Below are 22,360 nucleotides of genomic sequence, written 5' to 3'. Positions count from 1 at the left end.
CATGGCTCCATACCTTCGAATGAATTTCTTATAATAACCAGATAGCCCTAGGAACCCTCTAACTTCTTTGATGTTCTTAGGTATAGGCCAAGAGAGAACTCCCTCTATTTTTTATGAATCCATGCTGACAGTCTGTAACACCCCTTAATCCCAACCCGTCGCCGGAGCAGGGTTACGAGGTATTACTAGAATTAAACACTAATAAACAACCCAAACCAAGTTATAAATCTATATTTCAATTTAAAATTTCTCAAATTCCACCTTTAAGTCCCTAATGTGGACCTACGAGGCCCAAAATATACTTGGGAAGTGTTTTGGGATTAAACCGGGAACTTTGGAAACTTTTCTTTAAAAATAGGGGCACACGCTCGTGTGGCCTAGGACTTGCCTGTAGGGCTCCCATGGCCGTGGGGCCAGCCCGTGGGCGGATCTGACTTACTCACATGGCCGTGGGACTAACCTGTGGGCAAGTCTGACTTTGCCACACGGCGTGTGTGACTAAGCCTTGTGAAAACCTAATTTTTCACCATTTTTAAGCTATTTTCACATACTAAACACACCTAACTCATGCCCAAAACATTTACTTATAAATCTTGATCAAATAACATTCATCAAACCTTTCAAACTTAACAAATTTTCATTCATTCATTTCATTACTTCTTAAGGATTATGCACCACATTTACATTCAAAATATAAAACATTTACAAGTGACAAACACTAAACGTAGTACATGCCACATTTCTAAAAGATAAATGCATCACCAAAATTGAGCTGAGCTCGGGATTGACTCGGATGCTTGACTGAACTTCTACTTTACCTAACCTGCGCACAGGAAACAACCGTACACTGAATATTGGAAATACTCAGTGGTATTATCTTAATTCAAATTATAACAACAATAAAATATCATAAACATACATAGATAATTAGCAAATCATACATACAAATCATATATATAAATTCATGCCAAACTATCATATTTCTATTATATCATTTCCAATGATAGATCCAATAAATCATCAATGAGATTTCAAATAACTCATGAACCTTTGATTCATCTCTCAACCACGTATAATTATTCAATTCACATTTCAAATATGAACACTTCATGAACCTTTGGTTCATACCTTCAATCTCTTTACAAATTTCATCTCACATTCCATCTTTCAGTATCACTTTCTCATTTCATTCAATAGCTCAATTAATCAAATTCATTTGATTTTATTATTTCACTTATTTTCCCCTATTAACATGACTCGAACTTTGGCGAATACACAGATCCAACCAAACACACCAGAATGGCGACCAACGCCTCATCGGATAGTTCGAAGCAAATAAGTGACGACCAACGTCATCGGCTAAGTCGAAGAAAAGTGGCGACCAACGCCTCATCGAATCTATCCGAAGAAATAATGACACACCAAGTGTCTCATCGACTCGAAGTAGAAGTATCCCTGAACCTTTCCAATCCTATGACATGCCAACTATATCCACTAAGCCCGACTAGTTAATAGGGTATCGGATTACTTCCTCTATTTCAGTCAATTCACACCAATTGCACTTTGACCATATTTTCTCACATATTTCTCAATTCAAATTCATATGCATACCAACATTACTCAATTCAATCATACAATTCAATTTCACATACATATATTTATTCATCAAATAAATCTAATTCACATTCAACTTAAATATCAATATTAACCTTACATTCAAATTCCATACACATATATTAAAATTAGTCATTTAATAAGAAATAACTTGAATCATGATAATACAAACCAATATTTTTTTCTCGAGCTATTCCTCGATCACTTTTTCTTTTCACTTCGTATTTGACGTCTCGGTTTCCTTGTATCGAATAAAACTATGATCTAATAAGTCTTGCAACTGTATCTTCAGCTTTTTTAACTCTATAGGTGACATCCGATATGGAGGTATAGAGATTGGAGCTGTGCCCGGATAAACCTCAATAGGGAACTCGACCTCCCTATCTGGCGATAAACCCGATAATTCTTCAGGAATTACATCAGGAAACTCACAAACTGTCTGAATTTTACTGCACTGGCTTCCAACTGAATCTGAATTAATAGCATATGCCAAATATGCTGAACAACCCTGCTGAAGTAATTTACTAGCCTTTATTGCTGAAACAATTCGTACTGGTCCACTAGTACGAAAACCATTTACTTCAACCTGACCTTTACTCGCTGTCTGAATGTTGAATCTCTTTTTATAGCAATCCAGAATCACTCCATGTGAAGATAACCAGTCAATTCCCAATATTATATCAAAATCCCCAAATGGCATAACTAACAAGTCAACCAGAAAATTTTTATTTTTTATAATCAACGAGCATATTGGACAGACCTGGTTCACTAACACTGTTTGCCCCAAAGGACTCGACACCTCAATAGACACTCTAGATATTTCGGATTTTAATTTTCCCGACTCAACTAATTTTGAATTAATATAGGAATGCGAAGATCCAGGATCAATTAAAGCATGAACAGGCTCAGAATATAATAGAAATATACCTGTTACCACATCATGAGCATCACCTTCTTCGCGGGTTCTGACCACATATGCTCTAGCTGGCACCCTAGCTTCAGGCTGCTGGGTCACTTTATCATTCCCTCTTCTTGTACCTCCTCCTTTAGATGCTGATCTACCTTTACCCGATCTTCTACCTCTAGTAGTAGAGACCGATCTCTGTGATGTCATAGGTGTAACACTATCATTCTTCGGGTAATCTTTAATATAATGGTCTGTAGATCCACATTTAAAACACCCTCTGGTCAATCTCCGACATTCACCTCTGTGTTTTTTCCCGCACTATTCACAATCTGGAATATTAACATCTCGAGACAGACCTCTTACACTACCGATGGATACTGTAGTTTGTTTCCCCTGACTCTTTTTTTCTTTTATCTGATCTAAAACTGGATCTCCATCCACTTTGGGAATCCCTGGATCTTTTAGATAGAGGATTCGAACTTGCAGTTCCCATACGTTTCCCAACTAATTTAGAAGTTTCGAACTTTTTGTCAAATCCTAAGACTTGCTCTACCATCTTGGCCCGCTCAATCAAATCAACAAATTCAGTAATACGTTGAGATACCAACTATAATTTGATCTCATCTCGCAGACCCTGTAAAAATCTCTTACAATTGTCAGCTTCAGTTGGAATAAACTCTGAGGTGTATCTGCTGAGTCTCGAGAATTTCCTCTCATAATCTATTACTAACATGTCACCCTGTTGCAACGTCAAAAACTCTTGCTTCTTGTCTTCAATATATATTTCTCTGGTATATTTCTTTTGAAACTCTTTCTAAAATATATCCCAATTTATCTGATTCTCTGGTAAATTTTGAACCACTGATTCCCACCATACATAAGCCTTCCTTTGCAGTAATGATACAACATATAACAGACTTTCCCAAGGGGTGCATTCTAGTTGTTACAATACTCTCTTAGTCGACTCTATCCAATTTGAGTAAATTCTCCTAATCAAAATCTAATTCAACCCATAACTAACTTCGTAAATATTTTTAATAAATATTTACAGACTCGTTTTCCTAAGACGGAGGCCCTAAATTTATTTTTCCAGTGCCCGTGAAATATGGGTCGTTACATTTCTCCCTTTTAATAAATTTCGTCCTCGAAATTTACCTGAGAATATGTGGGGGTACTGAGCTCTTATAGTTTCTTCCGATTCCCAAGTCGCCTCTTCTACCTTATGACTTTTCCATAGCACTTTCACTAGAGGAACCCTTTTATTTCTTAATTCTTTTATCTTTCGTGCTAGAATCTCAACTGGTTCTTCTTCATAAGACAAATCCGGTTGAATCTCAATATCTTCAATAGAAATGACATGTGAAGGATCTGATCTATATCTGCGTAGCATTGAAACATGGAAAACATCGTGTATCTTTTGTAATTCCGGAGGTAAAGCTAATCGATAAGCAACTAGTCCAATTCTTTCTACAATTTCATATGACCCAATGTAACGAGGGCTCAATTTACCTTTCCGACCAAATCTCAATACTTTCTTCCATGGTGAAACTTTAAGAAATACTTTATCCCCAACTGAATACTCAATGTCCCGTCGTTTCAAATCAATATAGGACTTTTGTCTATCAATTGCAACTTTTAATCTCTCTTGTACTTTTTTGACTATCTCTTCTGTTTCTTGAATCAATTTCAGTCCAATCACTTTTCTTTCATTCAGTTCGGTCCAACACACCGGTGGTCTACATCTTCGTCCATACAATGCTTCATACGGAGCCATCTGAATACTTGATTGGAAACTATTATTATACACAAATTCAGTTAAAGGTAAATAATGTTCCCAACCTGATTCAAAATCAATGATGCAAGCCCGAAGCATATCTTCTAATATTTGAATTACTCGTTCGGATTGTCCATCAGTCTGTGGATGAAATGCTGTACTGAAATTAAGCCGTGTGCCAAATGACTCATTTAACTATCTCCAAAATCTTGATGTAAATCGAGGATCTCGATCTGAAATTATAGATATTGGAATACGATGCAATCTAACAATTTCTCGAATATAAACTTCTGCAAGCTTCTGCAATGACCAATCTGTTCTAACTGCTATAAAGTGAGCTGATTTTGTAAGCCGATCAACAATTACCCAAATGGCATTCTTTTTGCTTGCTGACAGTGGCAACCCCGTAACAAAATCCATTGTGATGCGATCCCATTTCCACTCAAGAATACTTATCGGCTGAAGCAATCCAGTAGGAACCTGATGTTCTGTCTTTACTCGCTAGCATGTAAGACATTTACCAACATATTCAACTATATCTCTTTTCATTCCAAGCCACCAGTACAAATCTCGTAGATGCCGATACATCTTTGTGCCTCTCGGGTGTAAAACAAATGAACCATCGTGTGCCTCCTGGAGTATTAACTCTTTCAATTTAGATTTAGCAGGAACACAAACTCAATTTCAGTACCTTAAACATCCATGTGCATCAATACTGAAATTTTCTACCGTACCAGTTTGTATCATCTCTCTTTTCTTCAACAATTTGTTATCTTTCAATTGAGCTAATTTAATATGGTCAAACATCACTGGTTTAACTTTCAATTCAGCGATCAAACTCCTATCATCACAGATACTGAGCCGTGCAAACATTGCTCATAAATAAATTGCAGCTTTTCTACTCAAAGCGTTAGCCACTACATTAGCTTTTCTTGGAAGATAATCTATGGTATAATCATAATCTTTTAAAATTTCTATCCACTGTCTCTGTCGTAAATTCAATTCTTTTTGGGCAATTAGATATTTTAAACTTTTATGATCTGTATAAATATAGCATTTCTCACTATATAAGTAATGTCTCCAAATCTTCAAGGCAAAAATCACTGCTGCTAGCTCCAAATCATGAGTTGGATAGTTACGCTCATGTGGTTTCAACTGACGAGATGCATAAGCTATTACTTTCCCCTCTTGCATCAGCACACAGCCCAAACCACTTAATGAAGCATCACTATATACAATAAAATCCTTTCTCGATTCTGGTAACGTCAAAATTGGTGCCTCTGTCAACATTTGCTTCAACTTTTCAAAACTTTCTTGATACTGATCATCCCACACAAATGGTACATTCTTTTATGGCAGTTTAGTCATCGACAAAGCTATCTTCGAAAATCCATTTACAAATCTTCTATAATACCCAGCTAAACCAAGAAAACTACGTACCTCTAATACGTTTCTTGGTGGTTTCCACTGTACAATCGCTTCAATCTTCTTTGGATCAACTCGAATTTCATCTGCAGATACTACATGACCCAGGAATACAACCTCTGACAACCAAATTTCACATTTGCTGAGCTTTACATACAATTGTTTTTACCGTAGTATTTGTAGTACAATCCTGAGATACTGATCATGCTCTGAATCTGACTTCGAATAGACTAGTATATCATTAATAAAAACTATTACAAACTAGTCTAAATATAGTTGAAAGATACGATTCATGAGATCTATAAAAGCAGCTGAAGCATTTGTCAACCCGAATGGCATTACTAAGAACTCATAGTGACCATACCTTGTACGGAAATTGGAAACACAAAAATTTATATACTTTTTCATACCCAATTTTTCTTAAATTCATGCAAATTATGTTAAATTCTTGTCGAAAAATAATTAAATATTATAAAATAATTAAGTCATGTTAAAAATATGAACATGGTGAATTTATTTAATTTTATACTTAACTTCGACTAATTTTGACTATTTTCGACAGATTCGCACAAAGGGTGAAAATTGGCTCGGCTGACACTACTAAAAGCACAAAACCGAGAAGCAATTTGAAGTATCGAGGCACTTTAATTTCTAGCCTAAGACGGTCTAGAAATGTGCATTAATTCATAATTTAATTAATTTTAATTTATTCCCCATTTAATTTGGGTTAAATAAATTATTTTTAATTTATTATGGAGAAAGGGTCTAGTTGAACCGCACTAGTCGAGCCAGATTGAGTGAACCAAACCAGCCACTAAATGGGTAGCCCAGAACCATCCATATGCTGACCCAAATCAGCATTTTAGCTGACTAAATATGCTTGCAAAAATGTCCTCAAAAGACTTCTAAATTGCATTCAACCCCACCTTAAATTATGGCTTTGAAGACTTGCCCCTAGCTTAAAATAGCAAAGTTGAAACTCTCAACTTTGCCATGTGTGTGGCCAGCCAAGGGAGAGCTCTTTGGCTGCTGGAATTTTCTATTTTTAGCAGCCACAATCAGCTATAAAAGCCACCCCTTGCTGATCATTCAAAGCATCCCTCACTTCACATCATTCTCTCATTCCTTCTCTCACTTTTCTCTCATTTTTTCCATTCCATTCCCTTTTGTTCAAGTGCCGATTTCTTCTCTTGGGAAAGGGGTGTCCATCAACCATTTTGGAGCAGCAATTAGGTGTTCATAAGCCACCTTGATAGCCAAGGCCAACAAAGAACGAAGAACTGAGCAACTAGTCAAGCCACGGAGAAACACCGGATTTGCCTCTTGTTCCCTAACTCTTTAATTTTTGTTGTTGTTTTGACGAACATGTTTATGAATATTTATGCTATTGAAATGCTTATTTTAATCAATTTTTCTTAAATTATGTCTGTGTTGGGTTGATTATATTCTGCCTGCTTGAATTGTTAAAATGTTGTTTATGCTGTTATAAGCCTCGGTAAGATGCTTGATTAAGTAAAATCATGCCTAAGTTATTCTTACGTTACAACTGTAAGGTAACTAATGAATTAATTATTTAAACGGATTGCAATTGTAATTAGTTGATACAATACTTAATCAGTGCATGTTTATTCTTCTAAGGTAGCTTAAGGTTAAATTAGCAATATATCTGGCGATATTATTGCCTTGCATAACTTGCAAGATTATTGTGATTAAATTGTTCCAAGGTAGGGATATCTTGTTACTTCAAAAAGTCTTTTATATGCTTATTAGATTTAATTAATCGTTTGAATTGACATAGGGATATGCAAGAGATTGGTTCAATTTAATGAGTACGTATGTGCAATAGTATGTTTACTTGCTAGAATCTGTTTAGTCGGTTGAATTGACATAGGGATAGGTCAAGAGATGAATGGATTGTTGGTATGTAAATTTGTTCATAAGTTAGTGAATTATCGGGTTGTTGTAAATTTATTCGTAACAGTGTAAACATGAGTTTAGTAACTCTGAGTTCAAGAAATATAATTAATCCAACACAAGTATGTTATTGATTAAATCTTATTCGAAATCGTGCACTAGAACTCATTTGTTTTATTTTTAATCATTTACTTAGTTTTTAAATAGTTTTTGACCACGTTTTAAAACCAAATTATTTTTACCTCACCAAAGTGTTTTACAATTAATTTCATAAATAATTCTTTTGAAGTCCCTGTGGGTATGATAACTTGACATTTACTTGTCACTTTATTACTTGTTGCGATTGTGTACACTTTCACATTTTTCTGTCGTTCCAAGTTTTTGGCGCCGTTGCCGGGGACTGTTTCAAAAAGTCATTATTTGTGAATTTGTTAGTTTTACATTTTGGTTTATTTTTCTGTTTAATTTTTAACTTAATTAATTTTTTTGTGATTATTTCAGGTGTTTATGAGTATTGGCCAGATTATAGGCTTACTCTCTGTACACCTTGAGATTACACAAGCTTTCCGACAGCGAAGAAGACAAGCGAACCAGAGAAGGACTGAAGGAATGAATTTCGAGAATATGAATCAAGGAAATGGAGCAAACCTTGCTCAAAATCCTATCCTTATTGCTGACGATAGGGATATAGCCTTAAGACAATATGTTGTGCCAGTATTTAACGATCTTAATCCTGGTATTAGGAGACCTGAAATCGAGGCACAATAATTTGAGCTGAAGCCAGTCATGTTCCAGATGCTTCAGACAGTGGGCCAATTCAGTGGAATGTCTACAGAAGATCCTCATATTCATTTAAGACTATTTATGGAGGTGAGCGACTCTTTCAAATTAGCTGGAGTTTCCAAAGATGCATTACGATTGAAGCTGTTCCCGTACTCACTAAGGGATAGAGCTCGAGCCTGCTTGAATTCATTACCACCAAACTCAATTTCTACATGGCAAGAGTTAGCCGAAAGATTCCTCATGAAGTATTTCCCGCCAAGCAAGAATGCTAAATTGAGGAACGAGATCGCTGCCTTCCATCAAATGGATGATGAATCATTGTATGAGGCGTGGAAATGATACAAAGAACTACTAAGGAAATGCCCTCATCACGAAATCCCACACTGCATCCAACTTGAGAGATTTTATAATGGTCTCAATGCTCATACGAGGATGGTAGTGGACGCTTCTGTTAACGGTGCTCTCCTTTCTAAGTCTTATAATGAGGCTTACGAAATCATCGAGAGGATCACCAGTAACAATTATCAATGGCTGACCAATCGAGCCGCGTCAGGAAAATGAGTCGCTGGAATACATGAAGTGGACGCTCTCACTTCACTTGCATCTTAGGTATCTTCAATATCCCTAATGCTTAAGAATCTTACCGCTAATGGGTCTAGCAGTTTTGCAGCCCAACCACCTCACCAATTTGAGAGTATAGCCTGTGTTTATTATGAGGAAGGACATTTGTTCGAAGAATGTCCATCAAACCCCGAATCCGTATATTACATGAGTAACCAGAATCGAGAAAGGCAAGGACTGCATCCAACTTCTACAACCCATCATGGCGAAACCATCTAAATTTTTCCTGGAGTAACCAAGGGGCTAGAACTAGTAACAACTATGCTCAATCTAGACTGACTCATCCGCCTGGTTTTTCCCAACAAGCTCAGAAACCAGCTTAGGCCGAGTCATCCAATAGCTTAGAGAATTTATTGAAGGCACACATGGCAAAAAACGATGCTACTCTAAGGAATTTGGAGAATCAAGTGGGCCAGCTGGCTACTGAACTCAGGAACCGACCACAAGGTGCTTTACCTAGTGATACGGAGAATTTGAGGAATCTGGGGAAGGAACATTGTAAAGCGTTGACATAGAGGAGCGGAAAGACAGTAGAGCCCAAAACTATCAAAGCTGAAAAGGAGCCAGCTGATGCTCAAGACTCAGAGGAAGTTCAACTAAGTGTTGAAATTCCAGTTACACAAGAACCAGAATCTACAAAACCCGACAAGGTAATTCCAGAACCAGCTAATTCTGATCAACTAACAACTCCGTTAGATGCAGAATTACCGCAGAAAACGAATCAACCAGTTCTAGTAAAGAAACCTCTACCACCCTACCCTCAAAGGCTTCAGAAGCAAAAGCAAGAAATTCAATTCAAGAAATTTCTAGACGTGCTCAAGCAACTTCATATCAACATCCCGTTGGTTGAAGCACTTGAACAAATGCTGAATTACGTCAAGTTTATGAAGAATATCCTGTCCAAAAAACGAAGACTTGGAGAATTTGAGATGGTAGCTCTGACGAAGGAATGCATCGCATATCTTCAATACAAACTACCCCCAAAGCTGAAGGATCTTGGATGTTTTACCATACCTTGCAACATTGGAGCAACATATTGTGGTAAGGCATTATGTGACTTAGGTGCGAGTATTAACTTGATGCCTATGTCAATATTTAGGAAGTTGGGGATAGGTGAAGTTAGACCTACTACGGTTACACTTCAACTAGCAGATCGATCCTTAGCATATCTAGAAAGAAAAATCGATGACGTATTGGTACATGTAGTTAAATTTATCTTTCTTACTGATTTTGTTATCCTAGACTTTGAAACAGATAAAGAAGTGCTGATTATCCTAGGAAAACCGTTCTTAACAACCGGAAAGACCCTTATAGATGTGCAGAATGGAGAGCTTACGATGCGTGTTCAGGATGATCAGGTAACATTTAATGTTTTTAAGTCTATGCGATTTCTTGACACAATTGATGATTATTCTGTAGTATTCGATTTAGAGGATTTAATAGTGGAAAAGGAGCTCAACTATGTTGAAGATCCATTAGAACAAATTCTGACATCAGATCCTCCAAATGATGAAGAGGAAGATGGATATTTAGCTTTGTTAGAAGTTAATCAAAGGGGGTTTAATCCGTAATCCCTCTTTGAATCTTTGGAGTTAGAGAAAAGGGAGTATGCCCAACCAAAAGCGTCAATCAAGGAGCCACCTAAGTTAGAACTAAAGGTACTACCCTCACATTTGAAATATGTTTATTTAGGTAACGCTTCTACTTTGCCTGTGATTGTTTCAACAGAATTAACTACTGAGCAAGAAGAGAAACTCATCTTGGTGTTGAAACAATTCAAGAAAGCTATCGGATGGACCATAGTCGATATCCGCGGTATTAGTCTATCTGTATGTACGCACAAGATTATCTTAGAAGATGGAGAAAAAGGGACGATTGAAGGACAACGAAGACTGAACCCCATCATGAAAGACGTGGTGAAAAAGAAGATTATTAAGTGGTTAGATGCGGGTATCATTTATCCCATCTCAGACAGTTCGTGGGTAAGTCCAGTCCAGTTCTTGCCAAGGAAGGGAGGTATCACAATCATAGAGAACAAGAATAACGAGTTGATACCAACTAAAACAGTTACGGGATAGAAGATTTGCATCGATTACTAGAAACTGAACAAAGCGACTAGGAAAGATCGTTTTCTTTTGCTGTTCTTGGACCAGATGCCGGATAGACTCGCTGGGCGAGACTATTGATCGCGTTATTTCGTGATAGGTTTTAAATATTTATAATTAATCATTCTTAAAACTAACTATTTTCGCGATGTAGGCAAGTGTACCTATCGAACAGTAGTATAGTTTTAGCAAGACCAGATTGTCGAACCCAAAAGAACTAAAAGTACTAATAATGAGTGTCTTTTTATTATCTAGCCTAAGAATAATGGGGTTTTGTTTTAATTAACTAATTATCTAAACTAAGAATTCACAGAGAAAAGAATTGGGGAATTTTTTTGGGAAAAATCGATTGACTTAAGACAATACCTAGGGAAAAATCCACCTAGACTTTACTTGTTATTTTGGCTCTGAATCGGACGAATTATTCATTCAACTTGTTCCGTAGAGACCCCTAAGTTATGTTATTATCCCTATTCAAGACTAATAACGTCTAATCCTTAGATTGAATAACTGACACTTTTCTCTAATTAACACTCTAGGGTTGCATTAACTCGATCTATGGATCCCCTTATTAGGTTTCACCCTAATCTGACAAAATCTTGTCACCCTATGTCTAAGCGCGCAATCAACTCCACTTAATTATGATAAATGTACTCTTAGCCAGGGTCTATTCCTCCTCTGAATAAGAGCTTATCTTGAATCAGTATCCTAGGATATCAAAACAAGAATTAAGAACACATAATTAAGAACAAGTTAATATTTATCATACAATTCAGAAAATAATAACAAGATTCATCTTAGGTTTCATTCCCCTTGGGTATTTAGGGGATTTAGTTCATAACTAAATAAGAAAACATCTCAGAAAAATAAAGAATACAAAACATAAAGAAAACCCAAAACTCTTGAAGAGGAATTGAGGAGAGATCTTCAATCTTGATGATGAATCCGGCGTCTGAGATGAATGAATCGGCTTCCTTGGAGTAATTCCTTACTCCCTATTTTGTGTGCCCCCTTTTCTCCTCTGCCAGGGTGTATTTATAGGCTTTGAAATGCCTAGAAGCCCTCAAAGTTAGCCTTTTCCGAATTGGACTCAACTTGGGCTCGGCAGGGACACGCCCGTGGCACACGCCGGTGTTCGATTACTTCAGGCCGTGTTTGAGCCTGCCAAATTGACACGGCCGTGTGGTCTGCCCGTGTTGATTTTGTACTTTGGCCCATTTTCTCTGTTTTTAGCCTGTTTCTCGTTCCTTTCACTCTCCTATGCTCTCCTAAGTATAAACCATGAAATTAAAGCATTAGGAGCATCAAATTCGCCAATTTTAATGAGAAATCATCCATAAAATGAGTTAAACATGGGATAAAAATATGTATAATTTACAGTTTATCAAATTCCCCCGCACTTAAGCATTTGCTTGTCCTCAAGCAAAATCCTCCACTCATAATCAAAATAAATTATCCTCAACTCATAATTCTTATTGATAATATCTCAAAATAATCCATAGGTAATCATACATTGAGAACGCAACTAAAAGAATATAAAAGTTTCAAACATTCCAAGTTGAGTATTTAATCATGCAAACATAGGTGTCTCTCTGCATCTAAATAATTACCTTTGATTCAGAATATCACAGAGTTTTCACATCCTCACTAAAGATTCACTCAAATTATTCGAAGTGTTTAAGGATAATAAATGAAGCACTCAATAGTCAATAATGAAAAATCATTACCATAGGCTTGCATGAAAATCAAATCTCTACCACTATAATTTAAGATGATACATCAATCAAAATGTCTTTAGAGGGTTGTAGTGCGGCTTGGTTAGGGGGTGTGGTCACAAGCTGAAAGAAAGGGTTAGAATCGAGATTGAATTGAAAAATTGCCTAACTAGAAAAAGAGTTAATCTTCACTTGCGTACAACAGAGCTTCTTCTCAAAATATGGAATTACTAATATATATACATAGTTTTTTTTTTTAAGAACAAGTTAAATATTCATAGACTAACTTATTACAAACAAGACATAGCTAAGCAATTTCCACAACTCAAATCTCGACAAAAATAGGGATTAAATTAGGGGATTTCAACAATAATGGGTTAAAGGTTAATATTAAGGGTAATACAAGAAATGGCTTGTTAGGCTTAAGGGAGATTACTAAGGGTTAATTGTGGAGGTAGGCTTTTCATGGCATGAGTGGGTTAATCCTAAGTGCCTTAATCATTTTGATATACCAAATCAAATGGTGTGGTCTGGACATGCATAATCAAGCAAGTTCTAGAATAACAGTTCAATACTGACACACTCAAAGCAATAATAAAAGTGAGCATAAAAGAATTAATAGATGCTCAAAAGGCTCAAAAATCTCACAAAAAATTATAGCTTTTTGATGTTTAGACTCGTGAGTTCCAATTCAAAGTCATACCTAGACTTGGGGAAACAACCTATAATTTTAAATTCTTAAAAATCAAATTATCATGCTCGATTCTCTAATGTCTTAAAGTTTAAACAATTAATGCATAAATGCCTATGTTTTAATTCAAGATATATCAATCAAAATCATAAATCAATTAAAATTTATCCTAAATATGATATGAGAGCTTTTCAAGAGAACAAGGTAATTATTCAGGGATTTTTCTGATAATGAAATAAATACCCCCCACACTTAAGATGTACATTGCCCTCAATGTACAAATATAAATATTAGAGTATAAAAATAAGATAGGGAGAGAAGTGAAACTTCCTGTATAATGAAATCCTCGAACTGGAGTTCTGGAGAGGAATCGGTTCGAGAGTGGAGGAGGATACTCCGGCAGTCGTAGAGGTTCATTAGACCATAAGTCCTGCGCCAAAAGAATATTATATCTAGTGGTAGCTATGGTCGTGGTCAATCAGGAAATGACAGTAGCGGAGAACCTTTTCCCGGTGGAGTTTTAGTTCCTATGTGACAATGAGCTTAAGAGCTTTATATAAATGTGATAAAATCAAGAACTTTTTAGGGGATATTAGGAAGAATAATTACTCAAAAAGAAATAACAGAATTTAATAGTTAAAATTAAAAATTTTAAAATCTAATAAAAATAAAAAGTAGTCTCAATAAAAATTAAAAACATAAAATAAGAAATGAATATTTCTAAACATCTTCATCGCTGGATGGTTCGCGAGGTGGGACTGGCAATGAGATGTGGAGGTGCTGACAAATCTGCTATAGAGTAGCATCAATGTTGTCAAATCATTGAAAATACTGCTGCTCGAATCGAGTGAGGCGCTCAGAAATGTCAGCATATGAAGCTGCCGCATGAATTGGATGAGACGGTGGTGGTGGCTGAGTTGGTAGGCCCTCGTGCTGTAGGGGGACATCTTCAGGAATGTCCTCGTAGGCTTCCTCCTCGATAGATTGGGCGAGACGGTACTGGGAGGATAGATTCCTCGGCGCCTCTCAATCATCCTCATGCTAAGCATGCTCGAGATACCTTGTGGAGACATCTGGCAGATGAGGGTGAGGGATGATTCTTGGGCCGCGATGTTGAGAAGCCCGAACTGTCGAGCTAGCCGGGTCACATAGGGGCTAATAGAGATGGCCCCCTTCCGATGCCACTCCGTCTGGTGCTGAATCGCAAGGACGATGAAATAGACAAGGTCAATGACGTGCCCTTGCGACATATACCATAAGAAGTAGACGTCGTGGGTGTTGATGATGCCAGTGCTCTCTTGCCTCCCTGTAATCGTGTGAGCTAAAATAGTATGTAAGTACCTCAGGGACGGTGGGAGAACTGATGCCTTGGGGCGGCTAGGATTGTACGAGGCCGTTCTACGGGCCAAAGTGTGTCAGCACTTCGAGGGAGAGAAATGTATGTGGAGACTGAGAGCATATAGTTTATTCTCCTCCTTGAACTCCTCCGTATATAAGCCTAGTGCAGCACCAAACTCTGGGACGCTTAACTAGCAGATTAACCCACCTAAGCGAAACTGGACCGTGCCAAGATTATCGTATTGTGTCATTACGGTTTGAAGATGGAACGTTGAGTAAAGTTCTATTGTGAGCTCGAGGTATGTCGGCTCGATAATCCCGAAGAACAGCTCCCAAGGGTCGGTGGTTAAGAGAGCCCGAATCGCGTCAGCCATCTGAACTTGTTCTATGGCAGCCCAGTCGATGCAGTGGCCCACAATTAAGGGTCAAGCCCGAAGTATTTGAAAAATCTCTTCTTGGGGCCCTCGGGGGAACTGCAGGAGAGGGTGACAAATTTCCGCGGTTGGACCTGCGGAAGAGGATGCTCCATTCCTCTTCTTTGAAGCAAGTACGACGGTTTTCTTTCTTCTTGAAGACGACATTCTGTACCTACAAGTGGAAACATCAATTCATCTTTTTGATGAATGGGCAATTTATAATATATAAAAGGAATGCGACTAAATTCGAAAAGGAAAATGCATGAATATATTCAGCCACAATTACTAAATTAAAACCATAAGTTTAATGACCCATTTCGATGTGGCATGAGCATGGTGATATAAGTAAAAATGGCAAGGAATGGAATGCAAAATACTATATGAATGAAAAGAGATGTCAACACAATATGCATGATTATTTCAACTATCCTAGCCATGAATATTTACTTCTAACTAATTACATGAAGTGTAGGAATCATGTAATAAGTAAGATTTTAAACATGAGAAAGATGATAACTTGTTTGATAAATGAAATTTATGTGATTATCAATATGGAAATAACATGAAAAACATAGATTAATATGATAAATAGCATTATAAATCAGTGAAATAAAGAAAAAGGAGTAAACAAACGCTAAGGGAAGAGAGTGGGCGTCGAGAATGGAGTTGTAAGCGGCGCACGGGTGTGGCAGGGGGTCCGTGTGGAGTTGCAGCGGCTAGGGTTAGGGTTTTTGAATGGGGAAGAAAGTGAATAGTACAGGGTATTTATAGATCTTGGGGCACACGGCCATGGCACACGCCCCTGTTCCCCAATTTCAGCCAGTGTGATTCGCGAATTTCAAATTTGGGCGCGTCTGACATTTAGTACACGCCCATATTCCTCAGGTGTGTGAGTTCACACGGCCGTGTCGCACGGCTGTGTCTAGCTTCGTTCGTTTCTCCCATGCCCGTGTGTGCAAGCCCTATGCCCATGTTAATTTGACAGGTCCAACCACGGGTGTTAGACATGAGTATGTCGCACGCCCTTGTTGTTTTAATAAGTTCACCACGGTTCGTCCACACGGGCGTGCCAGGCTCGACCATGGCCATATAACACGACCGCGGCATTTAATCGTAGCCAGTGTTGGAGAAATCTTTTGCCCTGTTTTCACACGACCTTAAGCACGCCCATGTGCTCGGCTGTGTCTCTGTGCAGACACCTGTATTCAAGATTTCTATTAGTAAGTTAGGAGTTAAATACCAAAATTTAAAGAAATTAATATTGTTAGTGCTCGGGTTGCCTCCCGAGAAGCGTTTATTTATAGTCTAAGCTCGACTTACCTCTCCGTTTGAATCGTCATGGTGATTTGAGGAGTTTATTCTCCTCATTCCTACTATCAATCTCATCAAAATAAGGTTTTAAACGGGTGTTGTTTACCTTAAAAGTGCCAAACTTGGGATGACTCACCTCCACTGTACCTAATGGAAAAATACTGAGTACCGTAAGAGGGATTTCCTCAATCGGTGTGGTCGTGATGATGTGGGGATCTGCGGCATTTAATAAGACCTTATCACCAACCTTAAGTTGATTTGAAGAGGTATCAACCTCGTTTTGGCGTAGTTTCGATTTGCCAGGTGTTCTTGGTTTGTGTGTCCGCCATTCATCGAGTTCCTCGATTTGTAGTCTTCGATCTTCATGAACAGGTCCTTTATTATTGCTTGAGAATGACTCGTATGCTTCCTTCAGGCTCACTTTCTGCAAAGTAGGTTGCACTATATTGTTAGTTTTAGTAGGATGGTTTAAATAATTACCTTCAATCTCTGATGTGTTGCCAGAATTGCGAGCTTGAAGGGTGATTGTTTCGTCTCCCACCTGGAGTGTGAGTTCACATGTGCCAACATCAATGATAGTTTTAGCAGTTGCTAAAAAGGGCCTTCTTAGTATTAAGGGAGTGTTGTTATTCTCTTCTATGTCTAGAACAATAAAGTCAATGGGAAATATAAATTTATTGATTTTAACTAACACATCTTCAATAATACCTCTAGAGAATCTTATAGTTTTATCTATTAATTGAATGCTTATCCTAGTCTGTTTGGGTTTCCCGAGACCTAGTTGCTTAAACATTTTGTAAGGCATGACGTTGATACTAGCCCCTAGATCAGCCAATGCATAATTAATATCTAAACTACCAATTAAGCAAGGAATAGTAAAGCTCCCTGGGTCTTTGAGTTTGTTGGGTAGTTTATTTTGGAGAATGGCCGAGCAAACTACGTTCAGTTCCACATGCGACGCCTCGTCCAACTTTCGCTTATTTACTAAAAGCTCCCTTAAAAATTTGATTGCGTTTGGCATCTGTGATAGAGCTTCAATAAACGGTAAGTTAATATATAATTTTTTTCAAGAGTTTAAGGAATTTACCAAATTGTTCGTTTGAGCGGTCTTTCCTTGTCGCGTTAGGGTATGGCACACGAGGTTTATATTCGACAGTCACTGGTTTGTTTTCATTATAATCTACCTCACTTTGACCTTTGCTTACCACAGTTTCGTGCCTCGATTCTGGTTTAGGCTCAACGACTCCTTTGTCATCTTCAATATTAATTGCGTTGAGCTGTTCCCTTGGGTTAGGTTCAGTATTACTTGGCAAACTACCTTGTGGTCGTTTTGAAATTAGTTTGGAAAGCTGGCCTACCTGAGTCTCGAGCCCTTGGATTGACGGTTGTTGATTCTTAAGTGATGTCTCAGTATTCTGAAAATGAGTTTTCGACGCCGAAATAAACTTTGAGAGCATCTCTTCAAGGTTTGGCTTCTTTTCCTGTTGGTAGGGTGGCTGTTGGTAGCCCGGAGGTTGTTGTGCTCTTTGATTTCCCTGACCACCCATGAGAAATTGGGGTGGTTCCTCCAACTTGCATTATAAGTGTTACTATATGGATTGTTTTGAGGTCGAGGATTATTACCCATGTAATTTAATTGCTCGTTATCCATGTTGTGGCCATAAGGTTGGTATTCCGAATGGTTTGTTCCACTTCCACTTGCTTCGCACTACATTACTGGGTGAACCTGTGAAGAATTAAGAAAACCATCAATCTTTTTATTTAAGAGTTCTACCTGATTAGAGAGCATGGTGATCGAATCGACGTTATAAACGCCGGCTGTTTTCGTTAGCTTTGTCCTCATGACTTGCCACTGATAGTTATTCAGTGACATCTCATCTATAAACTCATAGGCATCTTCCGGTGTTTTATTGTTGATGGTCCGCCCGCCGTTGCGTCAACCATTTGCCAAGTCGAAGGATTCAGACCATTGTGAAATGTTTGTACTTGGAGCCAAAGCGATAACCCATGGTGAGGGCACCTTCTCAAAAGGTCCTTGTATGTTTCCCATGCATCGTAGAGTGTTTCTAAATCCATCTGCACAAAAGAAGAGATATCATTACGAAATTTAGCCGATTTAGCCAGCAGAAAATATTTTAGTAAAAAAATTTCGGTCATTTGTTCCCAAGTAGTAATTGATCCTCGTGGTAACAAGTTCAACCACTGTTTAGCTTTGTTCCTCAATGAAAAGGAAAACAACCGAAGACGAATGGCATCATCAGAAACGCCATTGATTTTAAATGTATCACATAGTTCTAAAAAGTTGGCTAAATGAGCGTTGGGATCCTCATCCTGCAAACCATCAAACTGAACAAATTGCTAGTGTTAGGTTTTAATTCAAAAGTATCTGCAGCTACAGCAGGTCTAACTATGCTCGATTCAATTCCTGCTAAAGAGGGTTTAGCATAATCATACATAGTATGTGGAGTAGGATTTTGATTAACCGCAATTGCAGGAGGTAGCTGATTGCCTTTGTTTTCAGCCATCTCTTCGGTTGGGGGTTGAGTATCGTCTTCTTGCTCGTTTTCTGTGTATCTTAAGCTTTGTCTTATTTCTCTTTGGTTTCTACAAACTGTGCGATCGATTTCTTCATCAAAAGTAGTGGCCCTGACGGGTTTCTTCTAGTCACAAACTATGAAAACCTGCTAAGAGAAAGAAAGAGTAGGTTAATAAATAATAATAATAATTAAATTAAATTAAATTGCAAGAAAAATAAATGGCTAAAGTAATAAAAATTGAGCGTTCCTAATATCTTAGTTCCCCGGCAACGGTGCCAAAAACTTGATCGCGTTATTTTGTGATAGGTTTTAAATATTTATAATTAATCGTTCTTGAAACTAACTATTATCGCGATGTAGGCAAGTGTACCTATCGAACAGTAGTATAGTTTTAGCAAGGCCGGATTGTCGAACCCAAAGGAACTAAAAGTACTAGTAATAACTGTCTTTTTATTATCTAGCCTAAGAATAATAGGGTTTTGTTTTAATTAACTAATTATCTAAACTAAGAACTCACAGAGAAAAGAATTGGGAAATTGCTTTTGGGAAAAATCGATTGACTTAATACAATACCTAAGGAAAAATCCACCTAGACTTTACTTGTTATTCTGGCTCCGAATCAGACGAATTATTCATTCAACTTTTCCCGTAGAGATCCCTAAGTTATTTTATTATCCCTATTCAAGACTAATAACGCCTAATCCCTAGATTGAATAACCGAGACTTTTCTCTAATTAACACTCTAGGGTTGCATTAACTCGATCTATGGATTCCCTTATTAGGTTTCACCCTAATCCGGCAAAATCTTGTCATCCTATGTCTAGGCGCGCAATCAACTCCGCTTAATTATGATAAATGTACTCTTAGCCAGGTTCTATTCCTCCTCTGAATAAGAGCTTATCTTGAATCAGTATCCTAGGATATCAAAACAAGAATTAAGAACACATGATTAAAAACAAGTTAAATATTTATCATACAATTCAGAAAATAATAACAAGATTCGTCTTAGGTTTCATTCCCCTTAAGTATTTAGGGATTTAGTTCATAACTAAATAAGAAACATCTCAGAAAAATAAAGAATACAAAACATAAAGAAACCCAAACTCCTGAAGGGAATTGAGGAGAGATCTTCTGTCTTGATGATGAATCTGGCTTCTGATATGAATTAATTGGCTTCCTTGGAGTAATTCCTTACCCCCTATTCTATGTGCCCCATTTTCTCCTCTTCTAAGGTGTATTTATAGGCTTTGGAATGCCTAGAAGCCCTCAAAATTATCCTTTTTCGAATTGGACTCAACTTGGGCTCGGCAGGGACACTCCCGTGGCACACGCCCGTGTTCGATTACTTCAGGCCGCGTTCGAGCCTGCCCAATTGACACGGCCGTGTGGTCTGCCCATGCGAGGAAGTCCAGGCCGTGTTGATTTCATACTTTGGCCTATTTTCTCCATTTTTGGCCCGTTTCTCGTTTCTTTCGCTCTCCTGTGCTCTCCTAAGTATAAAACATGAAATTAAAGCATTAGGAGGATCTAATTCATCAATTCTAATGGGAAATCATCCATAAAATGAGTTAAACATGGGGTAAAAATATGTATAATTTACGGTTTATCAACTATTATTGTTTTCTCGATGGATACTCGGGGTATAACCAGATTACAGTATCACCAGAAGATCAGCACAAGATAACGTTCACCTACCCGTACGGTACATTTTCATTTAGACGCATGCCATTTGGTTTATGTAATGCACCTGCTACATTTCAAAGATGTATGATGTCTATTTTTACTGACATGGTTGAAAAGCACTTGGAAGTTTTTGTGGATGACTTTTCAGTGTTCGGAGATACTTACGATGATTGCTTAGCCAATCTAGCTAAGGTACTAAGACGATGCGAAAAAACAAACCTAGTACTTAACTGGGAAAAGTTTCATTTCATGGTACGAGAAGGGATTGTTCTAGGGCATCAGATAACAAGACATGGAATCGAGGTAGATAAAGCAAAGGTAGATGTTATCGAGAAACTCCCACCTCCGACATCTGTAAAAGGTGTTAGGAGCTTCTTGGGTCATGCCGCGTTTTATTGAAGATTTATCAAGGACTTCTCCAAAATTGCTAAACCTTTACGCAAGTTATTGGAGAAGGACACGACGTTCAAGTTCGATGATGAATGCTTAAAGGCTTTCAATGATTTGAAGAGTCAATTAGTTACGGCACCATAATTGTCACACCAGACTGGGATCTACCATTTGAATTAATGTGTGACGCAAGCAATTTCGCGATAGAAGCTATTATGGGCCAACGAAGGAACAAATTTTTTCATCCCATCTACTATGCAAGCCGGACTCTTACAGGAGCTCAACTGAACTATACGATAACAAAAAAAGAGTTACTTGCTATTGTATTTGCTTTTGACAAGCTTCGATCTTACCTTGTAGATACCAAAGTAACTATTTATACGGACCACTCGGCAATCAAGTACTTACTTTCCAAGAAAGATGTTAAGCCGAGACTAATCCGGTGGGTGCTTCTACTACAAGAGTTCAATCTAGAAATTCAAGATCGAAAGGAAGTAGAAAACCAAGTAGCAGATCACTTGTCCACATTGGAGCCTCAAGAAGGGAATTCTCCTATTATACCAATTCAAGAAACGTTTCCAGATGAACACATACTAAAGGTAAGTCATGTCCATAGTACCCCTTGGTTTACTGATATTGCTAACTATTTAGCTTGTGGTTTGATGCCAATTGATAAGACTTATCAATAAAGAAGGAAGTTTCTTCACGATGTTAAGTACTATTTCTGGGAACAACCATATTTGTTTAAAAAGTGTACAGATCAAATGATCAGGAAATGTGTGGCAGAAGATGAAGTACAAAAGATTTTATACCATTGTCACTCAGCTTCGAGTGGGGACACTTCGGAGGTACTCGTACAGCAGCCAAAGTATTGCAAGTCAGATTCTTTTGGCCAACACTATTCAAGGATGCATACACGTACGTAAAGAGTTTTGACCGATGTCAAAGGGTTGGAAATATCACCAACAGAAATGAGATGCCTCGAACAAACATCATCGAGGTAGAATTATTTGATGTATGGGATATTGACTTTCTTGGTTCTTTCCCTTTATCTTTTGGTCACAAGTATATATTGGTAGCAGTAAACTATGTGTCCAAGTGGGTCGAAGCTGAAGCTTATCCGACAAACAATGCTA

General features: G+C 37.7%; 2 non-coding genes across 2 annotated transcripts; one reads left to right on the top strand and one right to left on the bottom strand.

Annotated features, from left to right (window-relative positions):
* Positions 1-8,687: 8,687 nt before the first annotated feature.
* On the bottom strand, positions 8,688-8,794 carry LOC121205829 (small nucleolar RNA R71). Its single transcript, XR_005900902.1, has one exon. It is a non-coding gene; the product is annotated as a small nucleolar RNA R71 (small nucleolar RNA).
* Positions 8,795-18,616: 9,822 nt separating this feature from the next.
* LOC121205127 (small nucleolar RNA R71) lies at positions 18,617-18,723 on the top strand. Its single transcript, XR_005900211.1, has one exon. It is a non-coding gene; the product is annotated as a small nucleolar RNA R71 (small nucleolar RNA).
* The last annotated feature ends 3,637 nt before the right edge of the window (positions 18,724-22,360 follow it).

This window comes from Gossypium hirsutum, chromosome A08 (assembly GCF_007990345.1).
Source record: "Gossypium hirsutum isolate 1008001.06 chromosome A08, Gossypium_hirsutum_v2.1, whole genome shotgun sequence".
Lineage (NCBI taxonomy): Eukaryota > Viridiplantae > Streptophyta > Magnoliopsida > Malvales > Malvaceae > Gossypium > Gossypium hirsutum.
The sequence above is the reverse complement of the archived record's forward strand: the minus strand, read 5'-3'. Positions and strand labels throughout refer to the sequence as shown.